Genomic DNA, 18,359 nt, shown 5'->3' on the forward strand with positions numbered 1-18,359 from the left:
AGTCAGGTTAATAGCTTGTAGATCTATTTTTTAAAAATAATTTAATGAATGAGCACTTTTCTTATTTAGGCTAAATGTCTTTCTCAGTGTTGAGCTTGCACTTTATTGGTTTGAGCTCTGAGCAGCTCTGTATTGTATTGCCCCTTTGTTGCAATTTTCAAGATTGTTTTTGCAGTTTGTGCCACATCTTTGTTGAATAAAAATAGTCTTATTTCAATTCAATTGTGATTCATCACCAACATGACAATTTAAAATGTGTTGTTGAAAACCACCTGTAAAGTTAACCAAGAAATGTTATTTAATCTGCAGGGATTGTAGTGAAAACAGTAAAGAGTAAAAGTTAAATTTCATGGGGTCCTTTAGAGATTTAAATATATCGAGATATATATCGTGAAATGGAGAAAATGTATCAGGATATTCATTTTTTCCCATATCGCACAGCCCTAATATATATATACACACACACTAGTGCATCTCAAATTTGAATATTGTGAAAAAGTTCAATATTTTCCATCAGTTATTTAAGAAAGTGAAAATGTTATATATTATAGACTCATTACACATAAACTAAAATGTTTCAAGCATTTTTCTATTTTAATCAGTATGGCATACAGTACAAAAACATGGAAAAAAACCCACCTCAAAATATTAGAATATTTCATTTCGAGTTTGAGTAAAACAGTATGAACACAGTGTATCTCTCAGTCTAGTTCAGTACACACAACCACAATCATGGGGAAGACTGCTGACTTGACTGTTGTCCAAAAGATGATCACTGATGCCCTCCACAAGGAGGGTAAGCCACAAAAGGTCATTGCTGAAAAGGGTGGCTGGAAAAGGTGCACAAGCAGCAGGGATGGCCGCAGTCTTGAGAGGATTGTCAAGAAAAGTTGATTCAAGAACTTGGGAGAGCTTCACAAGGAGTGGGCTGAGGCTGGTGTCAGTGTATCAAGACCCATCACGAACAGACATCTTCAAGAAAGGGGATACAACTTTCGCATTCCTAATATCAAGCTACTCCTGAGCCAGAGACAATGTCAGAAGTGTCTTATCTGGGCTAAGGAGAGAAAGAAATGGACTGTTGCTCAGTGGTCCAAAGTCCTCTTTTCAGATGAAAGTACATTTTGCATTTAATTTGGAAGTCACGGTTCTAGGGTCTGGAGGAAGAGTGGAGAGGTACAGAATCCAAGGTGTTTGAAGCCCAGTGTGAAGTTTCCACAGTCTGTGATGATTTGGGGTACCATGTCATCTGCTGGTGTTGGTCCACTGTATTTTATCAAGTCCAAAGTCAACACAGCCATCTACCAGGAGATTTTAGAGCACTTCATGCTTCCATCTGCTGACGAGCTTTTTGGAGATGCTGATTTCCTTTTCCAGCAGGACTTGGCATCTACCCACAGTGCCAAAACTACTACCAAATGGTTTGCTGACCATGATATTACTGTGTTTGATTGGCCAGCCAACTTGCCTGACCTGAACCCCATAGAGAATCTATGGGGTATTGTCAAGAGGAAGATGAGAAACACCCGATCCAAAAATACAGATACGCTGAAGGTTGCTATCAAAGCAACCTGGGCTTCAATAACACCTCAGCAGTGCCACAGACTGATCACCTCCATGCCACACCGCTTTGATACAGTAATTCATGGTAAAGGAGCCCCAACCACGTATTGAGTGTATAAATGAATATACTTTTCAGAAGTTGGACATTTCTGTATTGTAAATCCTTTTTTTGATTGATCTTGGGGAATATTCTAATAATTTGAGATACTGGATTTCTGATTTTCATGACCTATAAGCCATAATCATCAAAATTAAAGCAAAAAAGGTTTTAAATATTTCACTTTACATGTAATGAATATAGAATATATGAAAGTTTACCTTTTTGAATTAAATTATGAAAAAAAGGAACTTTTCATGGTATTCTAATTTTTTGAGATGCACGTGTGTGTGTGTGTGTGTGTGTAAATATGCATATACTCTCAGCTGGATAGTACAGTGGTAATGCTCACTGACTATGATGCGGGAGATCGGGGTTCGAATCCTGGTCAGGGCAAAACATCATCCAGTAAGGGTCCTTAGGCAAGTCAGCTTCCAGACTGACAAACAGATCCTGGCTAACCAACCGGACATAGTGGTGGTGGACAAAGAGCAGAAGAGGGTGGTGGTGATAGATGTGGCGATCCCAGGTGACGCCAACATCAGGAAGAAGGAACATGAGAAACTTGAGAATTATCAAGGGTTGAAAGAGCAGCTGGAACGGATGTGGAAGGTCAAGGGTTGCGTGGTCCCTGTGGTAGTGGGGGCACTTGGGGCAGTAATCCCCAAACTGGGAGAGTGGCTCCAGCAAATCCCAGGAACAACATCTGAAGCCTCAGTCCAGAAGAGCGCAGTCCTAGGAACATCGAAGATACTGCGCAGAACCCTCAAACTCCCAGGCCTCTGGTAGAGGACCGGAGCTTGAGGATGACATGGATACCACCACCACCACACACCCCACCCCCGCCGGGGGTGAGAAGGAGATTTTTTTTTTTTTTTTTTAATATATATGGGTCTGGGCGGCACGGTGGTGTAGTGGTTAGCGCTGTCGCCTCACAGCAAGAAGGTCCTGGGTTCGAGCCCCGGGGCCGGCGAGGGCCTTTCTGTGTGGAGTTTGCATGTTCTCCCCGTGTCCGCGTGGGTTTCCTCCGGGTGCTCCGGTTTCCCCCACAGTCCAAAGACATGCAGGTTAGGTTAACTGGTGACTCTAAATTGACCGTAGGTGTGAATGTGAGTGTGAATGGTTGTCTGTGTCTATGTGTCAGCCCTGTGATGACCTGGCGACTTGTCCAGGGTGTACCCCGCCTTTCGCCCATAGTCAGCTGGGATAGGCTCCAGCTTGCCTGCGACCCTGTAGAAGGATAAAGCGGCTAGAGATAATGAGATGAGATATATGGGTCTGTCTCAGAAACTGGGTACTGTGGGGGTACCCCACTAAATATACTCAGTCAATAAACTATACGGTTTTGAATGGTGATGTTGGTTTTAATTTGAAATAAAATGATGAAAGAAATAATAGATAAAACTAAATCTTTGATGTGAATATGCAGAATTTGGCAAAAATTCTGCAAATTTGTGGAAAAATGCCAGCTTGATCTGAGACATGATAAATGGTTGACGACATCGCATTCCCTTAAAAAGGTTGTAGTCCACTGAAAAGTCTACAGTTATCACTAATTGTATTTTAAGTTGTAACTTTATATACCTAAGGATTGGTGCGCTCACAGAATAATCATAACCATAATAAAACATCATGCAAAATATTTGATCACCATCTTAACTCCGTTTTCCGCATACCCAAAACCAATACGATCGTGTGTTTTGATCTAAACGGAAAGCCTCAGGGTCACGGTCACTATCTCACCAAAAGTAGTAACTTACTTAAAATCACTATGCCATATATAAAAAATTTTGTTATAAATCTGTGATTTTGTTTTTTAACACGAAAGCTGAAAGTAGGTATAGAATGTTTCTTACAGAATATGTTACAATGGTAGCTGATCTTGTATGAATTTCTGAGCTATAAAATGAGTTGTAGTCTATTTTTTTTTACCGTAGCGTGTTGTTTGTGTGCGGGGAAGGACACACACTAACAATTTGCATGTGTAGAATGGAATTTTCCACTCAAGCAGTTAGTTCATCGTGCTTCCATTTGCGGTCTTTCTGTTACGCGGGTGATCTGTTCGAACGTTATCACTGAAAAGGTGAGTTTTGACAGTTTTATTTTTAGTCTTGCAGTATAAGGCAATAGAATGTTTCTTTTTCATCTTATTTTCATATTTCATAGTGTTTGCATATTTTTGGCCAATATTTTGCAACCATGGTCAATTTAGATCGAACTTTTGATAGAATCTATGGCTAGTCATTTTGCCACGATGATGGATTTGAACATTTGGTCATAATGGGCCACATTATCAGCTTAGTTTTAGGCATTTCATATTGAATAACTTTATTTGACATTAATATTTGATGACCATCGGGCCTAGCTGTGAAGAATTAAATTATTTATGAGGAATTAGAGAATTTAAAATTTTTCACACTTTCTTAATACGGAAACGGCCACATGTAATAGTTTATTATGATAGTGAGCTTTTAAACCATAAAATGGGAACAAGAATTATTTTATTACAATAAGGTGGCAGACCGTTTCGTTTCCTTTCAGAAGCGATAATAATAACGGACAAAGCTGAGAAAAGTTGATGTGATTTGTGAGAAATAACGGAATTAATGATTTTATCTCACATTCTTAGCGAAGTGGTCAGCTGTCTGAGATCGTGCTTCCTTATTACAAGAGTGAACTTGTAACCATAAAGAGTGAATAAGGATCATTTTTTTGAAATGTGTCGCTAACTGTTTCAGTTCCTCACAAAAATTATGATAATCACACAGTTAGTTGAGAAGAATTGATATTAATTGTGAGCAACTGTGGAATTAACGATTTTATCTTACGCTCGTAACACGGAAGTGGTCGGCTGTGTGTGCCTCCTTGTATTTAAAGCCCGTCTTTCACAGATTATAGGCGAAATTGATTGAAATTTCATATCAAGGAAAAATCACATTTATTCTATATCTCAGTAGTTATTTGTATGTAATTGATCAGGATGAGAAAATGGATCGTTTTGACGGTATGCATTATTGAAAGGGTCATCTTTAACAGTAATTAAAAGAATTATTAATTAAAAGACACTTCGTTTTAAAGCAATGATGGACTGTTTTACTTAGTTGAGTGTTTTTTGGCATAATATGGATTACTGCAGGTGTGGAATAGAGCCATTTTCTGTATTTTTATTATTTGCTGTTTGATTTCATATGCATTAAGAAGGCATGAAATTGTGTTAATTAACTTTTGACAAGGTACACCTGTTTGAAAAGCATTCCATGTGATTACCTCATGAAGCTGGTTAAGATAATGCCATTTGTGTGCAAAGCATCATCGAGGTAAACATGGGCTACTTTGAAGAATCGAAAAGATTAAATGTATTTTGGGGTGGGGGGGTTTGTTTGACACTTTTTGTTTACCACATGCATACCACGGGAGTGTGAGAGAGAGAGAGAGAGATGCATTGTTTTGCTCGTTATCCCAGTTCTGTGTTTCTGTCATCCCTGCTAAGCAGCATTCCTGTGTGTGCATGTCCTTTGACTTACTCACTCAGTTGTTCGTCATGCCCAAACTCCTTTCCTTCATTCTTCATTCACACCTACATACTGAGAGAGAGATGGAGTATGTAACATTCTTTTAACCAGGATGTCATAGTAATATCAGCAGCAGAATTCCTTTGTGTGGTGTGTTTTCAAAGGTGTTGACCTGGAATCCAGTCATATTTGTGTGTGTGTGTGTGTGTGTGTGTGTGTGTGTGTGTGTGTGTGTGAGTGTGAGTGAATTTCATTCTTGGTAGCGGAAATAGGAGTTGACTCTCGAAACCTATACCTTCCATGTTGTGTTCCACAAAGGGGTTTGTATATTTTCACCAACAGAAGAATTTGCACAAGCTTAGATCTGTGTAATGTAACAGCATTGGGATAATTTAAGTCAGTAGACAGCATCACTGAGTATCACTATGACACATGTACACTACCGATCAAAAGTTTGGGGTCACCCAGACAATTTTGTGTTTTCCATGAAAAGTCACACTTTTATTTACCACCATAAGTTGTAAAATGAATAGAAAATATAGTCAAGACATTTTTCTGGCCATTTTGAGCATTTAATCGACCCCACAAATGTGATGCTCCAGAAACTCAGGCTACGTTTACATTAGACCGTATCTGTCTCGTTTTCTTCGCGGATGCACTGTCCGTTTACATTAAACCACCTGGAAACGCCGGGAAACGGGAATCCGCCAGCGTCCACGTATTCAATCTAGATCGTATCTGGTCCGGTGCTGTGTAAACATTGAGATACGCGAATACGCAGTGCTGAGCTCTAGCTGGCGTCGTCATTGGACAACGTCACTGTGACATCCACCTTCCTGATTCGCTGGCGTTGGTCATGTGACGCGACTGCTGAAAAACGGCGCGGACTTCCGCCTTGTATCACCTTTCATTAAAGAGTATAAAAGTATGAAAATACTGCAAATACTGATGCAAATACTGCCCATTGTGTAGTTATGATTGTCTTTAGGCTTGCCATCCTTCCACTTGCAAGTTTTAAGTGATATGCACTGGGATCACACACAGCTGCTCAGTCCCGAAAACACTGCTAGTGTGCTTCACTCGCGCGCTGTGTGAGCTGCGCAGGGCCGGAGTGCGCACCCTCCAGAGGGCACTCGCTGTTCAGGGCAGAGTGATTTGGAGCGCAGGATGCCTGCGGAGCCGAGCGTATCCGTGTATTGGTATTGTTGTGTGCACGCGAATCGTGTATTGGTGTTGCTGTGTGCACACTAATTGTTTTAAAAACGTTAATCTGATGATCCGCTGATACGGTCTAATGTAAACATGGGCTCAATCTGCTCAAAGGAAGGTCAGTTTTATAGCTTCTCTAAAGAGCTAAACTGTTTTCAGCTGTGCTAACATGATTGTACAAGGGTTTTCTAATCATCCATTAGCCTTCTGAGGCAATGAGCAAACACATTGTACCATTAGAACACTGGAGTGATAGTTGCTGGAAATGGGCCTCTATACACCTATGGAGATATTGCACCAAAAACCAGACATTTGCAGCTAGAATAGTCATTTACCACATTAGCAATGTATAGAGTGGATTTCTGATTAGTTTAAAGTGATCTTCATTGAAAAGAACAGTGCTTTTCTTTCAAAAATAAGGACATTTCAAAGTGACCCCAAACTTTTGAACGGTAGTGTAAGAGGCTAGGTATGTTTCAAAACAGGAGAGATTTTTCAAATACCATTTTAACTTGCAAACTACAGAGACAGAGTATGTATGTATGTTTCTTCCTGAAGTCAACAACCATCTCTAAGTGGGTGAGTCAACACCCATGAAACTACATTTGTTCAATTTTCTGACAATACCGCCATTCTTGGCTTACTACACAGAGATAAAGATGTAGCCTCCTACCATTCTGAAATTAAGCAGTTTGTAGACTGGTGTGATGCTCACCATCTTGTCGTTAATATTAATAAAAGAGAAGAAATGTTATTTGACCCAAGACCAATCTGTGAACCTAGTCCAGTGCTCATTCACAACATACCCATACGTCATGTTACTTCAGATAAGTATCTGGGTGTTTTTGTTGATTTGTTCACTCACCTGGCACATTCATGTTGAAAGTCTTTGTACTAGGCTTCAACAGAGGATGTGTTTCTTAAGAAGACTTGTATGGTGCTAACAGCAAACTCCTGTTTTTATTTTTTCAAATGATTATAGTGTGTGAGATACGGTATGGTATCCAAACCTGGTATGGCAGTCTTTCAGTTGAGTTAAAGTCCAAGCTGGCGCACTTGGTTAAAACAGCTTTGAAAATTGTAGGTCATCAAGATCAGTGTTACCTGCAGTCACTGTATGAAAAGTCAGTACTCAGGGAGACACTGAAGATTCTAGACAACCCTGCTCCCATCCTGAATCAGGAATTTGCTATGCTACCCTCAGGTAGATGATTCAGGATACCAAACTGCAGGCTAAATAAATATAAGAAATCCTCTATCCCAGCTGCCATAAAGATGTTAAACAGTAACAAATAGGAGTGTATTTTTATTATTCAGTATATATTCACTCTGGGTGCTGTGTGAGACGGCTGCCTCTCCAGTAGCTCTGTAGTTTTTAGCTCTTTAAACCTCTTTTTTTTCCACCTTTTTTTTTATACTTTTTTGCTCTTCTTACGAAGACAGTGTGTGTAACTATATAACATGGATATATTTAACTTTAACACGCAACCAGGAGCCAGTTTTCTCACTTGTTCGAGAGAGGAGCTGCTGGCCCTGAAAACAATGGGACGAGCTGGGATACGACACGCCATCCCGGCCGAGCTGAGGAGGAAACCCAGAGGCTGCAAAGCTGGAGCTAAGCTAAAGGCTAGGCTAGCGGACAACTGGCGGTGTTACAAACCATCCATTCCCTCCGTTATCATGGGGAATGTGAACTCGCTGCCGAATAAAGTCGACGAGCTATCCGCACTGAACAACCAGCGGATTTACCAGGAGAGCAGCTTATTTATTTTTACGGAGACATGGCTAACACACCTTGTACCGGATGCTAACGTGGACCTGTGGGGATTCACTGCTGTGAGGGCCAACAGAGACACTAACACGTGAGAAAAGCAAAGGTGGGGGACTCATCATTCATGTTAACAACCGCTAGTGTAACCCGGGACATATCTCCGTAAAGACAGTTTTATGTTGCCCGGACCTGGAGCTGCTAGCCGTTAGCCTGTGGCCATATTATCTACCAAGGGAGTTCAGTCACGTGATCATCTGTGTTTACATCCCTCCGAAGGCAGATGCAGCTGCTGCATGTGAGGAGGATTTACTCTGTCACAGCAAGACTGCAGACACAGCACCCTGAGGCATTTATCATTTCTGGGGACTTTAATCATGCTACTTTGGACTTTACTTTGGCTGCTTTTAACCAGGCTGTGGATTGTCCAACAAGGAACAACAGGACAATTGACTTGCTGTATACTAATGTGACTGATGCATACAGTGTCACACCCCTCCCCCCACTAGGGAAGTCTGACCACAACCTGGTTCTTCTACAGCTGAAGTACACCCCCCTGGTTCAAAGGCAGCCTGCAACAACTAGCTCCATCAGGAGATAGTCCCCTGAAATGGAAGATGCCCTCAGAGACTGCTATGACATCACGGACTGGGATGTGCTGCTTAGCCCACACTGTGAGGACATAGGCTGACACACTGTCTGACAGATTACCTCAACTTCTGTGCAGACGTGGTCTCCCCCGCTAAGACTGTACGGTGTTACCCTAATAATAAGCCATGGGTAACACAGGAAGTCAAAGCTGTCCTCAACAGGAAGAAGGCCGCCTTCAGGAGCAGGGATAGGGAGGCGATGAAAGCAGCACAGCAGGAGGTGAAACGCTGCATGAGGGAAGCTAAGGACAGCTACAGGAGAAAGGTGGAGCAGAAGCTGAAGAACAGCAGCATGAGGGAGGTCTGGGAAGGTGTGAAAACCATCACAGGCCACAATACAAAGACCAGAGTTGTTGTTGGGACAGTGGAGAGGGCGAACGAGTTGAATGACTTCTTCAATCGGTTCAACCACCCCACGTCCCCCCCACCCTCTCCCTCACTGCAGCCATCTCTCCTTCCCTCAACACACCTCCCCCCAGTCATCACAGCAGCCCCCTCCTCCCCCACCTCAACACAGACTCTTCTATACATTACTGCAGACCAGGTCAGAGGTCAACTGAGGAAGCTTTACCCCAGGAAAGCAGCAGGCCCAGACAAGGTGTGTCCACGACTACTGAAGACCTGCGCTGCTGAACTGGGTGAACCACTCCAACGCATCTTCAACCTCAGCCTGCAGCTGGGGAGAGTGCCAATCCTCTGGAAGACGTCATGTATCGTTCCAGTTCCCAAAAAGAATCGGCCCAGCGAGCTGAAGGACTTCCGACCGGTGGCACTCACTTCACATCTGATGAAGACGTTGGAGCAGCTCTTCCTCAGCCTCCTCAGACCCCAGGTACAACATGCCCAGGACTGTCTGCAGTTTGCGTACCGGGCAGGTGTTGGTGTGGAAGACACCATCCTCTACCTGCTACACCGAGCCCACTCGCATCTGTATAAGGGAAATGGCACAGTGAGGATCCTCTTCTTGAACTTCTCGAGTGCCTTCAACACCATCCAGCCCCTACTGCTTCAGGACAAACTGAACAGGATGCGAGTGGACCCCTGCCTGGTCACCTGGATCTCCGGCTACCTCACTGACAGGCTGCAGTACATCAGGCTGAAGGACATCATGTCTGACACTGTAATTAGCAGCACTGGAGCACCCCAGGGCACGATGCTGGCCCCTCTTCTCTTCACCCTGTACACCGCGGACTTCTGCTACAACTCGGAGCTGTGTCACATTCAGAAGTTTGCCAATGACTCAGCCATTGTTGGTTGTATCAGTGACGACAGAGAGGGGTATAGGAGCCTGGTGAGGAACTTTGCTGTGTGGTGCAACAGGAACCATCTGCAGCTCAACACCTCGAAGACCAAGGAGCTGGTCATTGACTTTGGGAGGTCCAGACCAAGGTCACGACCAGTTCTGATCGAGGGAGTCGAGGTGGAGGCTGTGGATTCCTACAAGTACCTCGGGCTGTGGCTGGACAGCAAGCTGGACTGGACTTGCAACACCAATCACTTATACAGGGAGGGACAGAGCAGGCTATACTTCCTTAGGAGGCTGCGGTCCTTTAACATCTGCAGGAAACTCCTGTGGATGTTCTATCAGTCTGTGGTCGCCAGTGTCCTGTTTTACACCGTGGTGTGCTGAGGGGGCAGCACATCCAGGCTGGACAAACTGATCAGGCGGGCTGGCTCTGTGGTCGGCATAAAGCTGGACACTCTGGTGACGGTGGCAGAGAAGAGGTCTATAGACAAACTATTGAACATAATGGACGATGCCAGTCACCTCTGCACACTGTCATCAGCAACCAGAGGAGCCTGTTCAGTGACAGAATGCTCCTTCCCAAGTGCAGGATGAACAGATTCAAAAACTCCTTTGTCCCTCATGCCATCAGACTGTACAACTCCTCTCTGGGGGGGAGGGGTAACAGGAGGACAGAGGATGGGAAGGAGCAGTAGCCTAGCCTAACAATAAGCAATACCGGACAATGTGCAATATAAAGTGCAATATCTTTCCTGCTTCTCTCTCTCTCTCTCTCTCACACACACACACACACACACACACACACACACACACACACACACACACACACACACACCCTAACCCCACTTCTCCCACCCTTTCCCCCTCCCCCTTCCTCTCTTCCCCATATCTTATTCTTTTATATTTGTATATGTAAATAATTTATTTTAATTTACAACCCCGATTCCAAAAAAGTTGGGACAAAGTACAAATTGTAAATAATAACCGAATGCAATGATGTGGAAGTTTCAAAATTCCATATTTTATTCAGAATAGAACATAGATGACATATCAAATGTTTAAACTGAGAAAATGTATCATTTAAAGAGAAAAATTAGGTGATTTTTTTTTTTTTTTTTTTAATTTCATGACAACACATCTCAAAAAAGTTGGGACAAGGCCATGTTTACCACTGTGAGAGATCCCCTTTTCTCTTTACAACAGTCTGTAAACGTCTGGGGACTGAGGAGACGAGTTGCTCAAGTTTAGGGATAGGAATGTTAACCCATTCTTGTCTAATGTAGGATTCTAGTTGCTCAACTGTCTTGGGTCTTTTTTGTCGTATCTTCCGTTTTATGATGCGCCAAATGTTTTCTATGGGTGAAAGATCTGGGCTGCAGGCTGGCCAGTTCAGTACCCGGACCCCCCTTCTATGCAGCCATGATGCTGTAATTGATGCAGTATGTGGTTTGGCATTGTCATGTTGGGAAATGCAAGGTCTTCCCTGAAAGAGACGTTGTCTGGATGGGAGCATATGTTGCTCTAGAACCTGGATATACCTTTCAGCATTGATGGTGTCTTTCCAGATGTGTAAGCTGTCCATGCCACACGCACTAATGCAACCCCATACCATCAGAGGTGCAGGCTTCTGAACTGAGCACTGATAACAACTTGGGTTGTCCTTCTCCTCTTTAGTCCGAATGACACGGCGTCCCTGATTTCCATAAAGAACTTCAAATTTTGATTCGTCTGACCACAGAACAGTTTTGCACTTTGCCACAATCCATTTTAAATGAGCCTTGGCCGAGGCGGGGTTATGGCGTTGTGCTAGGTGGACGCGTGACAGAGCTCTCCCGACCGAAAGTAAAATTATTAACAGTCGGACAATAACAAAGTATCGCTTTCAGCTTTAATACTCAGCCACTCCTGTGTTTAAGCTGATTTGTCAACTAATATGCCGTCAAATAAACCTCCTAAACTTCCGAAGACAACCGCAAAGCTGGACACCCCTTCTAGCCCAGCGCGGCTAGCATCAGGCTCCGAGGCCAGTGGCAATTTAGCTAATTCCAGTCAAATCATCACTGCCATAGAATCGTTGAAGGAAGATTTCGTATCGAGATTTGATGCTCTACTTGGTGCTATTCAAGGAATACAAGGTGAGCTGAAAGAAATATCAGGACGCATGACAGAGGCCGAGGAGAGAATTAGCACCAATGAAGACGTAATCACATCTCTGCAAGCACAGTCTCAAACGATGCAAACAGCATTGGAAGAGATGACGCGAAAAGTGGATGACTTAGAAAACCAGGCTCGTCGTTCGAATCTTAGACTGGTTGGCCTCCCTGAAGGGAAAGAAGGGACTAATATGTGTGCTTTTCTTGAAAACATGATCTCTGAAGTGCTTGGTGAGTTTCCTAATACCATACTCATTGAAAGGGCTCATCGAATAGGAAGTGTGCAGAGGCAGTCTAGCAACGTTCGAGCCCCTGTGCGTCCGAGAGTGATTGTAATGAAGTTTTTAAACTATGCTGATAAGGAACGGGTCATGGCAGCTGCAAGAGATGCGGGCCAGATAAAGTACGACGAACAGAGGATTATGTTTTTCCCTGACATCTCTTCTAGTCTGCGCAAACGGAGGCAAGTCTTTGATCCTGTGAAGAAACAGCTGGCTGCCCTCTCATACCCGACACTGCGCTATGGCGTGATTCACCCTGCCACACTGCTAATCACCATAAAGGGAAGACGACACACATTTGAAACTGCATCGGAAGCAGAAAAGTTTGTCCGAGGGCTGATGGCGGACACAGAGCAAGCTGACACAGAGCAAGCTGACACAAGTGAAGTGGCTGAACCGAACATTGAATAATCCTTTTTGCTAATTGTGGCCAATTAAGGTAACAACAAATTATGAACGGTGAATAACATGGCAAAGTAAATATCTGCAACTATCCGACTGAATATATTTTAAGAGTTTAAAAGTTTGGTTGTACTTTTGGTGGGGCTCTGTGGAACTCAACAGGTGTGCTGTTCCTCACTGTATTTTGGGTATGGGTGGACCAGCTAACCTCCATAGCCTGGCTCCATTTTGGAGTCATTGGGAATCTACATTGTGGGAGGGGTATGTGTATTTCATTTGGGGAAATACGCAGGTTCATGTTCATCAGGTTTATAGGCACAGGTTTTTTTTTTTATTTTTTATTTTTTTTTTATTACATCTCCCTTTGGCTCATTAGTCACTTTAGCAATAAGCCCACTACTCTCTCATATATAATATTTCAACATGTCTTCTAAACTGCAATTTACCTCCTGGAATGTAAGAGGTTTAAATAAACTTGTCAAGTTAAAACAAGTCATGAGTAGGATTAAACATCTTCAGGCTAAGATAGTTTTTCTTCAAGAGACCCACTTGACTCCTGATGATGTAATTAGAGTTAGGAGAAGATGGCCTGGCCATGTCTTTTCTGCTTCATTTAGTTCACACTCACGTGGGGTAATAATTCTGATTCATAAGTCTGTACCTTTTCAACTTATTAATGTGGCTGAAGATAAACTTGGCAGATATATTATCATTCAGTGTGAAATTCTATCAGTAAAACTAAACCTAGTCAACCTATATGGTCCCAATGACGATAACCCTTCATTTTTCAGACACTTGTTCTTAACCTTGGCGGAATTACCTGGTAGTTATATTATAGGTGGGGATTTCAATTGTGTTCTCCAACCTAAAAAGGACCGATCTACAGGGATTGATGCCTCCCATACTCAGACCAGAAAGGAGTTATTTCACTTTATTAAAGAATTTAATTTGATTGACATATGGAGAAAAGTTCATCCTGATAAGCTAACTTTTTCTTGCTATTCAAGCACTTGTCAGACATTTTCTAGAATTGATTTTTTTTTTAGTCTCTGCCAATTTGACACCTATAATTTCAGATAGTTGGTACGACGGTATAGTAATTTCAGATCATGCCTCTGTTTCATTTAATTTGAATACACCCAAAGCTTTTCTTAGGCCCGCTAGATGGCGTCTCCAGTCATTCTGGCTAAAGGACCCAGACTTTTTACATTGTATTGGGGCACAAATTGATTATTACTTTGAAATGAATACTCATCAAACATCTGCTGCTGTACGATGGGATGCCTTCAAAGCCTTCTTGAGAGGTCAGATGATTAGTTATATTAGTTTTAAACATAAAAGTTGGAAGAAAGAAATGGAACAATTAGAACAAAAGATAAAAAACATTCAAATAGATTATTTAAAAAAACCCTCTCAAGACTTATTTAAAGAATTGAATGAACATAGAGCTAAATATAATGTTCTGTCAATAAACAAGGCAACCAAAAGCCTAATGAAATTGAAACAATCTTACTATGAACAAGGTGAAAAAGCCAGTAAGCTTTTAGCCTGGCGTATTAAGCAGTTGGATACTGAAAGAATGATAAATACAATTACAACTGATGAGGGTTTAGAAACCAGTGACCCACAGGAAATTAACAGAACTTTCAAAAAATTCTATGAAGCGTTATACTACACAGACTGTTCATCTACAACTATTGAAACACAAAAAGAATTCTTAGATTCGTTAAGTTTTGCAACTCTGAACGACGACTCTGTAAAATCTCTGGACTTGGAACTAACTGCTGAGGATTTATCCTTGGCTATTTCCAGCATGAAGGGAGGAAAAAGTCCTGGACCTGATGGAATTCCCATTGAAATATATAAAATATTTAAGGATAAATTAATAACTCCCCTATTAGATATGTATATTGAATCTTTGAATAGCGGTTCCCTCCCCCCATCTCTTAACATGGCAGAGATCTCACTCTTATTAAAACCAGGAAAACCACCTGCCCTGTGTACATCATATAGACCGATCTCACTTCTTAACAACGATCTTAAAATCCTTTGTAAAGTGTTGGCTAGATGGCTTGAAACACTCTTGCCACAGATGGTACACCCTGATCAGAACGGTTTTGTTCAGGGAAGACAAGGTTTTCATAATATTCGAAGAGTGCTTAATATACTCTTTGAAAAATCTGGTTGTAATGACACTGCCATTTTGTCTTTAGATGCCGAGAAGGCTTTTGATAGAGTGGAGTTGCAGTACCTATTTGAAGTTTTGCAAAGATATGGTATCCAGGGGAAATTTCTTAGTTGGATTAAACTAATCTATGCTGATCCACAGGCCATGGTCTTAACCAATGGACTGACTTCCCAGCCTTTCCATCTGCTACGGGGTACAAGACAAGGCTGCCCTTTATCTCCATTGCTATTTGCCCTGGCTATTGAACCACTGGCTATGGCTATTCGTAAAGATCCTAATTTAGAGGGCATAAAGATCGGAGATGTAGAACATCGTATAGCACTTTATGCAGATGATATTCTTTTATTTTGTTCTAATTTGAAATATACTTTACCCGTTCTTTTAGATCTGATTAGGCTATTTGGTACTTTTGCAGGTTATAAGATTAATGATACTAAATCAGCGATTATGTTTATGAATGAAAATGAGGCACAAAACCCCCCAATACACAGCCCTTTTCTGATTTCTCCAAAAGGCTTCACCTATCTGGGCATTAAGATTTCTCCATGTGTTGATAAGATTGTTCCCAACAACTACAATCCCATGGTGGATAAGGTCACTCAGCTTGTGAACAGATGGACAAAATTCCCTATCTCTATGATTGGAAGAGTGAATGTTCTTAAGATGTCAATATTACCTAAGTTTTTATATCTCTTTCAATCAATTCCACTTGCACCACCGTCATCCTTTTTTTCTTCACTCCGAAAGCTTTTTTCTAACTTCATATGGAACAATAGGCGTCCCAGGCTCAGGCTATCACTTTTGTATCTACCATATGATAGAGGTGGTCTACAGCTCCCAAACCTTGAGTGGTATTACTGGGCAGCTCAAATCAGAGCAGGGATGTTTTATTTTGAAAAAAATAACCCTCCATCCTGGATTTTGGTAGAATCGCATCAAATCAATATCTCCCCAAACTTATATTTATATTCTGCCAGTAAGAACATACTAACTAGTAAGACAAAAAATCCTTTCCTCAAAAATACTATTTCAGTCTGGTTTAAAGTTTGTGCACATTTAGCTGAGCTTCCACATGCACTATCTCAGTTTTCTCCCATTTATGGCAATAATGCCTTTCAACCTGGTAGATCTGACTCAGGATTTAAATTCTGGGCATCTCAGGGTATAGCTAAGGTTGCTGACCTATACGATGACGGGTCTGTTTTTATGTCATTTGAAGAACTTAAGTCTAAGTACACAATCCCTTCTAAACATTTCTTTAAATATTTGCAATTGAGAAGCTTTATCCTGAGCAGCCAAGGTTACAGCTTACAACTGCCCCCTCTTTCTACTTTAGAAAAATTCATTCTCAATTTCTTACACTCCAGAGGACAGGTCTCTATATTGTATAACCTCCTGGTAAGTAAATCCTCAGAATCATCACATAACATCCTTCAAGCTTGGAAGACAGACTTGCAGGAGAATATCACAGAGGAAGAGTGGTCTGAAGCATATATTTTAGCCCAGTCACAAACCATAAATACAAACTCTAAATTACTTCAATACAAATGGTTGAATAGACTATACATTACTCCAGCCAAGCTACACCGATTTAATCCCAACATTCCAGACACTTGTTTTAAATGTAAACATGACAAAGGGTCTTTATTTCACTGTATGTGGGAGTGTCCACAAACCTTGTCATTTTGGAAGAAAGTGATAGAGGTTGTTAGTCAGATAATTGAGGAAGAGGTGCCCCTTAAACCAAAAATATGCCTACTGCACATCTATCCAGAAGACTTTACCCCCTCTAATAATGTGCAACACTTGCTGAATATTTGTTTTTTGGAGGCTAAACGCTGTCTGGCCAAGGCATGGAAAACAGAAGTGTCCTGTGTTTTAGCGCATTGGTTGAAAGGAATGTGCTTTTATTTTGCTTTGGAGAGAATAAGTTATACTACAAAAGGCAAGCTGGACAAGTTTTGGAGGATCTGGGACATATTTTGTGACTTTCTTGAAAATAATAATATTGAAGTAGAGGGCTGGGAAACTGTTGGAATTTGAATTGAGCCCCCCCCCCACCCTTTTTTTTTTTTTTTTTTTTTTAAATTATGTATGTATTGTGTGTGTGTGTGTATGTGTGTATATGTATGTATATGTGTGTGTATATGTAATTTTTTTTTTTTAAATGTATGTATTCCTCCCCTTCTCAAAGAGCCCATAACCTTTATAGCACTTCATTGTTTTTGTCTGTGTGTATTGTATTGAGGCTTAGACATATGTGTCTTGGAACATACATGTGGGTTGTTTTTGGACTACATAATGTGGTCTTACTGTCTTCAACTGTCTAGATAATTTCAGTTTGTGCCTTGGGATTGGGGTTGTTGTTTGTATAAAAGAACAAAATTTTAATAAAGAAATGTTTAAAAAAAAAAAAAATGAGCCTTGGCCCAGAGAAGACGTCTGCACTTCTGGATCATGTTTAGATACGGCTTCTCCTTTGAACTATAGAGTTTTAGCTGGCAACGGCGGATGGTACGGTGAATTGTGTTCACAGATAATGTTCTCTGGAAATATTCCTGAGCCCATTTTGTGATTTCCAATGCAGAAGCATGCCTGTATGTGATGCAGTGCCGTCTAAGGGCCCGAAGATCATGGGCACCCAGTATGGTTTTCCGGCCTTGACCCTTATGCACAGAGATTCTTCCAGATTCTCTGAATCTTTTGATGATATGCACTGTAGATGATATGTTCAAACTCTTTGCAAATTTACACTGTCGAACTCCTTTCTGATATTGCTCTACTATTTGTCGGCGCAGAATTAGGGGGATTGGTGATCCTCTTCCCATCTTTACTTCTGAGAGCCGCTGCCACTCCAAGATGCTCTTTTTATACCCAGTCATGTTAATGACCTATTGCCAATTGACCTAATGAGTTGCAATTTGGTCCTCCAGCTGTTCCTTTTTTGTACCTTTAACTTTTCCAGCCTCTTATTGCCCCTGTTCCAACTTTTTTGAGATGTGTTGCTGTCATGAAATTTCAAAATGTCTCACTTTTGACATTTGATATGTTGTCTATGTTCTATTGTGAATACAATATCAGTTTTTGAGATTTGTAAATTATTGCATTCCGTTTTTATTTACAATTTGTATTTTGTCCCAACTTTTTTGGAATTGGGGTTGTATCTAGAAGGTTTTCTCTATTTCTTTTCTCTGTTTATCTGTAATGATGCTGCTAGAATCTTAATTTCCCTGAGGGAACCCTCCCAAAGGGATCAATAAAGTTTTATCTAATCTAATATTCAACCTATT

General features: G+C 41.4%; 1 protein-coding gene across 2 annotated transcripts in view; it reads left to right on the forward strand.

The window, feature by feature from the left end:
• Window positions 1-18,359, forward strand: part of upf2 (UPF2 regulator of nonsense mediated mRNA decay) — a 76,980-nt gene that overhangs the window by 49,457 nt on the left and 9,164 nt on the right. The gene's annotated exons all lie outside the window — the stretch shown is intronic.

This window comes from Neoarius graeffei, chromosome 2 (genome assembly GCF_027579695.1).
Source record: "Neoarius graeffei isolate fNeoGra1 chromosome 2, fNeoGra1.pri, whole genome shotgun sequence".
NCBI classification, from domain to species: Eukaryota; Metazoa; Chordata; class Actinopteri; order Siluriformes; family Ariidae; genus Neoarius; species Neoarius graeffei.